Raw genomic sequence first — 7,298 nt, 5'->3', positions numbered from 1 at the left:
AGAAAACAATTGCAAATCACATATCTCATAAGGGGTTAATATCTAGAATATAAAAAAGTCCTACAACTCAACAATAGAAAAAAAAAAAAAGAAAAACAAGTAACCAGCCAGGTGTGGTGTCTCATGCCTGTTAGCCCAACACTTTGGGAGGCCAAGGCAGGAGAACAGCTTAAGCCCAGGAGTTTGAGATCAGCCTGGGCAGCATAGCAGAACCCTGTCTCTAAAAAAAAAAAAACAAAAAAATTAGCCAGGCATGGTGACATGTACCCATAGTCCTAACTACTCAGGAGGCTGAGGTGGGAGGATCATTTGAGCCCAGGAGGTTGAGGTTGCAGTGAGCCATGATTGTACCACTGTACTCCAACCTGAGTAACAGAGCAAGACCCCATCTCAAGAACAACAGCAACAACAAACCAAAACAACAACAACAACAACAACAAAAAACAAAAACAAAAAAACAATAACAAAGGCAGGAAGGAAGGAGGGTGGGAGAGAGGGAGAGACCGAAGAAGAAGGGAAGAAGGGAGGAAGGGAGGGAGGGAGGAAGGAAGGAAGAAAGGAAGGAGGGAAGGAAGGTCCGTTAAAAAAAATAGGCAAAGGACTTGAAAGGACATTTCTGCAAAGAAGATACATGAATGACCAATAAGCATATGAAAGGATGCTCAACATCACTAATTACTGGAGAAGTGCAAATCAAAACCACAATGAGATAGTTGAGCATACCCCATACTCATTAGGGTGGCCACTATCAGAAAAAAAACCCCAGAATTCTCTAATTTTTTATGGAGAAATTAGAACACTGTGCACTGCTGGTGGGAATATAAAATGGTGCAGTCCCAATGAAAAACAGTATGAAGTTTCCTTTAAAAACTAAAACGAGAATTACCATATGATCCTGTAATCTCACTTTAGGGTATATATTCAAAAGAATTGAAAGCAAGATCTTGAAGAGATTATTTGCACACCCACGTTCATGGAAGCATTATTCACAATAGCCTAGAGGTGGAAGCAACTTAAACGTCCATTGACAGATGAATGGATAAAGAAAATGTGTTTGGCTGGGCGTGTTGGCTTACGCCTGTAATCCCAGCCCTCTGGGAGGCCAAGCTGGGCAAATTGCTTGAGCCTAGGAGTTTGAGACCAGCATGGGCAATATAGTGAGACCACATCTTTACAAAAAATACAAAAATTAGCCAGCCCATGATTGCACCACTGCACTCCAGTCTGGGTGACAAAGCAAGACCCTGTCTCAGAAAAAAGGAAAAGAAAAAGAACAAAAACAGAAAATGTGTTATATGCATTCAATGGGATATTATGCAGCCTTTAAAAAAAGGGAATCTTGTCACATACTATAACATGAATAAACCTTGAGGATGACATTTATGCTGAGTGAAATAAGCCAGGCACAAAGGACTGCATGATTCTACTTGTGTGATATGTCTAGAGTAGTCCAAATCATGGAAAACGAAAGAATATTGGTTGTCAGAAACTCGGGGAAGGAGGAAAAGAGGAATTGCTTGACAGAAAGTTTCAATTTTGGAAGATGAAGAAGTTCTAGAGATCTGTTACACAGCAATGTAAATATAGTTACCATTACTGAACTGTACACTGTACATTACTGAACTGAAAAAAACGAGAGGGCAAATTTTGTAATATGTGATTTTTTTACCACAATTAAAAATTATTTTAATAAAACAATAAACACCTGAATATGCCTGACCATAAATTGCCACCATCAGTGTCACTCCTCTGGGTTAACTTCTAAGTTCAGGTTTATGACTAACTGGGTAAAAATTCTAAGAAAGCAGATTTGGCATCAATAAAGACAACACTTTTATAAGCCTTCTAGCTGTGGCCTCTTTTCTAAAGATGTGTGTTCTCCAGTACTGAACATCACAAACAAATCTCAGACAGACAATCACTTTTGGGTTGTTACGTCCATGTTCTGATAGAGTCTAATGATTTGACTTTCAAAGTAGTTTCCACTGTGGAGATTCGGAGGTTAGAAACCATACATTTGGGCTGAGAAGTGGTGATAGGAGAGGTAGAAGGCCCTTTGGCTTTGCACATTATCTCCCTTTCTGTGATTAGTAATGATATTAACTGCTGAAGCCACAAACTAATGTCACACTTGAGTGGATGAAATGTAGGACATCTATGACAATGTGTGTCTGGTGGATTGGCTGGGGGAGGCGATGTGGTATGTGGGCATTGACAAGGGGGCAGGAATACAGCGGAAAACAAGCAAAGTCCTCAGGGAGTGAAAGGGAGGAGGGCAGGTGAAAGGTGGGTAGCATCTTTCAAAATGAGGCAAGAAGACATTACGCCCATCCTGATATGATGCAGTAAGGACACAGTGCCACCTATGATGATGGGATATTTGCAAAAGTAAAAAAATATAAAATGAAACCAGAGACTAATCAAGCCTCTAGCTCTAACTTTCAGTTTACAGGAAACATGGCAGATGGCCCATGTACATCCCATGAGGATTTAATCAGCAAAAACTAGAATGTGGGAAATTTCTATAGATCAAATGAACTGGTTTCTTTAACAAATAAACAACATTTTAAAAAAAGAAAGAGAAATAATTGTTATACATTTAAGGAGACTTAAGAGAAGTATTAGCAAAATGCAATGTGTGGATCTTCACTGGGTCCTGATTCAAACACACCAATAATTTTGAGACAATTAGGAAAATTTGAACACAGATGGTATTAGATGATGTCAAGAAATCCATGTTACTTTTCCTAGGTGTGAAAGTGATGTAGAGATTGTGTTAAAAATAAAATATTTTATCTGCCAGAGATATATACTGAAGTACCATGGCTAAAGTTACATGAGGTGTGAGATTTGCTTTAAAATCTTCCAGGGGCAAAAAATCCTTAAGGAGATAGATGAGGCAGGATTGGGAATGCATTGATAGTTGAAACTGGGTGCAGGCATGTGGGAATTCATAGCACTATTCTCTCTGGACTTGTATATCCTCATAAATTTCCACAATAACAACAACAACAACAACAACAACAGTGAGTAGACTCAAGGTGATTGGATAACCAGGACAGGCTCTTGGTGTTGGAGAGAGAAAGGTCATTGAAAACTCTGAGATCAGTAAATACATCTTTATCTACTTTAGAGGTTTGCTTCAAGGCAGCATTCTTCATATGGCTATTGGAAGAGTTTATTCATTTCCTGAAAAATTGTTGACTCTGCTCCACGAACCAGCAATTCCAAACCTAGGCATTCTCCCAAGAGAAATAGGTAGATATGCCTTCAAAAGACACATACAAGTCTATCATAATGGTACAAATCAGTTTTATCCATGATAGTACAAAACTAGGAACAATCCCAATGTCCAAGAACAGATCAACAAATTGTGGAATATTAATGCAGTATTAATGACCACACTCAGCAATAAAAAGAAACAAAATACTGACACACATGACAGAGGTGAATTTCAAAAACATAATGCTGAGCAGAAGACAGACACAGAAGAGTATGTGCTATGACGTTTAACAATAGGCGCAACTAATTCAGAGTGACGGATGTTAGAATAATAGCTACCCCTGAGGTGGGATATTGATGGGGAAGGTGCATGAGGGACCCTTCTGAGGTGATGGAAATGTTTTACATCTTGATCCAGGTGCTGGTGTATACAAATACAAGAACTCATTGAGCAGGACATTTAAGATCAGTGCACTTGTGCACTCTATGCTATTTGTATTGTATAACTCAAAAATAGTAATCATAATGAATAAACAATAAAAAAGGAAAATAAAAAAAACCTGGAAATGTTTTGAATTTCCAAAATAAATCTAATGGTAGCAAAATTTAAGACAATATTTTTAGGGTCTAATGAAAATTGAGTTCGTGACTCAGAAAGCTAAAGTCTTATGCTAGGAAAATGTTGTCTGGAATGTTCTATAGTCCAGGGGTCAGGGAAAGGGTTCCTGTTCTATTGCAGACTTCCACCCTGCCTTTTTCTTTTTGCAAAATGCGTCAGCCCTGTTTAGTCAGTTCTTTGCCCCAGTAGCAATTAAAGAATCCAGTCTTTTTTTCTATTTTTTTTTTTTTTTCTTGAAAACATTCATGAGAAAATCCTAATAATCACCAGGTCAACACATTAAGCCAAAGGAAGTTGTCATCTACAGAATAATGAGCATGCAGCCTGCAAAGAAGAAATGGTTTGTTTCCCAGGACCTCCTCCTGGGGTACAAGGTCTGAGGGAGAGGGGGATATGAGGTAGGATGAGGTGGGGTAGGGTGGTCGAGTTCAGTAAATGGTACTAAAAGACTTGGGTCCTAAATATAGCTATTTTTCGAGTGTGTTTGGGGGCAAATCATGCCAACTTCTCTTGTCATCAGTTCTTCCTATAAAAATTCAGGGTGATGAAATTGCAGGGATATCGTGAGGATTAAATCAGATCATGTGCACACAGTCGCACAATCAACAGAGACTTAAATAGAAAAGAAGTAGGAGGAACCAACATTTTCTGGTTTTTTCTTTTCATCTTTGTACTAGTTCCTTTTCTCTTCCTCTTACCTCCTGGTGCCTCAGAGGACCTCAGGCCCTCCTGCTATGGTCAGTACCACACTCTGGCACCTCCTCTCAAGTGCTCCACTACAAACCTGAGATACAGTCTTAGATGTAGCCAGTGCCCTTAGCCTGGGGCAGAGATGGGACAGCAGTGAGAGCTAAGGTGCTGAGGAGGGGTCACTGAGGACTGAGCACTGGGATTAATAACAAAGACCCATGTCAGATTTTTCCAGGCTGCGAAGCCATCAGGAGCAAACCGGAGGACACACAAAGTGGTGCACTGTACAGAGGGAAAAGCAAAGTCCATTGTGACGGGGATGAGAGAGAGGAACAGGGGCTGGAATTGGACATGCAAAGTAATTTGGACTTTGTCAGTAGGAGAAAGGGCAACATCTTAAGAGCTGTTTTGCAAGAGTAAGATTTACATTTTAGGAAGATGATTCTGACAGCAGAAGGAATCAGAGGCAATTTTGCATACAGGAAAACAAGTCAGGAGAGTTGAAGACCTAAGCTGGAGAGGAAAAAGAGGGTTGAAAGACACTACAAGGTTGATTTTCCAGGGGTTACATACATACGAGGATGTGGGAGTAAGTAGGAGGAGCCGAGATTAACTTAAACTTTCAGAGTAAGGCTGCCAGGTTTATCAAATAAAAATACAAGCCATCCAGTTAAATTTGGACAATAGACCATTGATAAGTAATTTTTGGTATAAATATGTCCCATGTGTATTAGTCTGTTCTCACATTGCTATAAAGAAATACTTGAGACTGAGTAATTTATAAGGAAAAGAGGTTTCATTGGCTCACAGTTCTGCAGGCTGTACAGGAAGCATGACGGCATCTGCTTCTGGGGAGGCCTCAGGGAGCTTTCACTTATCGTGGAAGGCAAAGCAGGAGCAGGTGTCTTACATGGCAGGAGCAGGACTGAAAGACAGGAGGAGGTGCCATGGACTTTCAAACAACCAGATTTTATGAAAACTCATCATTCTCAAGTTCAAAGTTCCACAGATACTTAGGGCAGGGGCATAATGCCTGTGAGTACTTTGCTAATGCATAACAAAAGTGACCTTCGCTCCAGTTTCCAGTAAGTTCCCCATCTCCATCCGAGTCCTCCCCAGCCCGGCCTTCACTGTTCATATCACCATCAGCGTTTTGGTCACAATTCAAGCAGTCTCTAGGAAGTTCCAAAATTTCCCCCATCTTCCAGTCTTCTGAGCCCTCCATACTCCTCCAACCTCTGCCTGTTACCCAATTCCAAAGTCGCTTCCCTTTTCAGGTATTCTTATAGCAATGCCCTACTTCTCAGTACCCATTTTCTGTATTAGTTCATTCTGGTACTGCTGTAAATAAATACCTGAGACTGGGTAATTTATAAGGAAAAGAGGTTTAATTCACTCACAGCTCCACAGACTATCCAGGAAGCATAACAGCATCTGCTTCTGGGGAGGCCTCAGGGAGATTTTACTTATGGCAAAAGGCAAAGCCAGAGCAGACATCTTATATGGCAGGAGCGGGACCAAGGGTGGGGGGTGGTGCCACACACATTTAAGCAATCAGATCTTGTGAGAACTCAATCCCTAGCATGAGGACACCAAGGGGATGGTGCTAAACTCTTCATTAAAACCCTGACTCCATGATCCAATTACCTCCCATCAGGCCCCACTTTCTTTCTTTTTTTGTTTGAGATGGAGTCTTGCTCTGTCGCCCAGGCTGGAGTGCAGTGGCAATCTCGGCTCACTGCAAGCTCCGCCTCCCGGGTTCACCCCCATTCTCCTGCCTCAGCCTCCCAAGTAGCTGGGATTACAGGCACGTGCCACCACACCTGGCTAATTTTTTTTTGGATTTTTAGTAGAGACAGGGTTTCACCGTGTTGGCCAGGATGGTCTCGATCTCTTGACCTCGCGATCTGCTTACCTCAGCCTCCCAAAGTGCTGGGATTACAGGCATGAGCCACTGTGCCTGGCCAGGCCCCACTTTCAACACTGGAGATTACAATTCAACATGAGATTTGAGTGGGGACAGATTCAAACCATATCACCATGCAATAATTAATCCAAAGTTCAAATTGAATTGAGTGTCCTGTATTTTACCTGGCAACTCTATTTCAGAATCACCTCCCTAAAATGCAAAGCTGATCTGTTTTATCTATTGCTATCTTAATGTGACTTCACAGGTAAATAATCTTCCTCAAAAGAGACTGTATTTGTCAGCTGGAAGGAGTATTTGGGTCAATTGAAAAATCATATTTCTCATTTTCAACCAGAGAATCAGCATAGTGAAGGGCATTTTCCCAGCACCATTTTTGTTTCGGTGCCATGGGCCATCCCTACCGTGATTTTTTCAGTATATTTTAGATCTATATTAAATTAATTTACTTTTTAAATTTTGCATTACACTAAGTAATGATATCCATGAAATTACCACTACAATGGGCTACTGAGTTTCTATACCTATTACAATACACACAGAGCTATAATAAATTTTTATTCCCATATTATCTAAAACTTGCATGTACACTTCGGGAAATACCAATAGAGGAAGGAGAGCTGTGCTGGCGCTGGTCTGATCTGACTCATACTCTACCAGCCCAGAGGCCTCAATCGCCATCTGGATGGAGAGGAGAATGCTGTGGTGTGCTGGCAAACCCCGAACTTGATTGGATTAGATTAGGATGGAGGGACAGGACAGTCAGACTTCTGGTAAGGATGGGCAAATGGGAATTGGAGCTCAGCCTCCAGGAATCCCGCAGGTCCCATGGTAGTGGAG

This window comes from Macaca fascicularis, chromosome 1 (assembly GCF_037993035.2).
Source record: "Macaca fascicularis isolate 582-1 chromosome 1, T2T-MFA8v1.1".
Classification (NCBI taxonomy): domain Eukaryota; kingdom Metazoa; phylum Chordata; class Mammalia; order Primates; family Cercopithecidae; genus Macaca; species Macaca fascicularis.
This window is presented reverse-complemented; position numbering follows the sequence as displayed.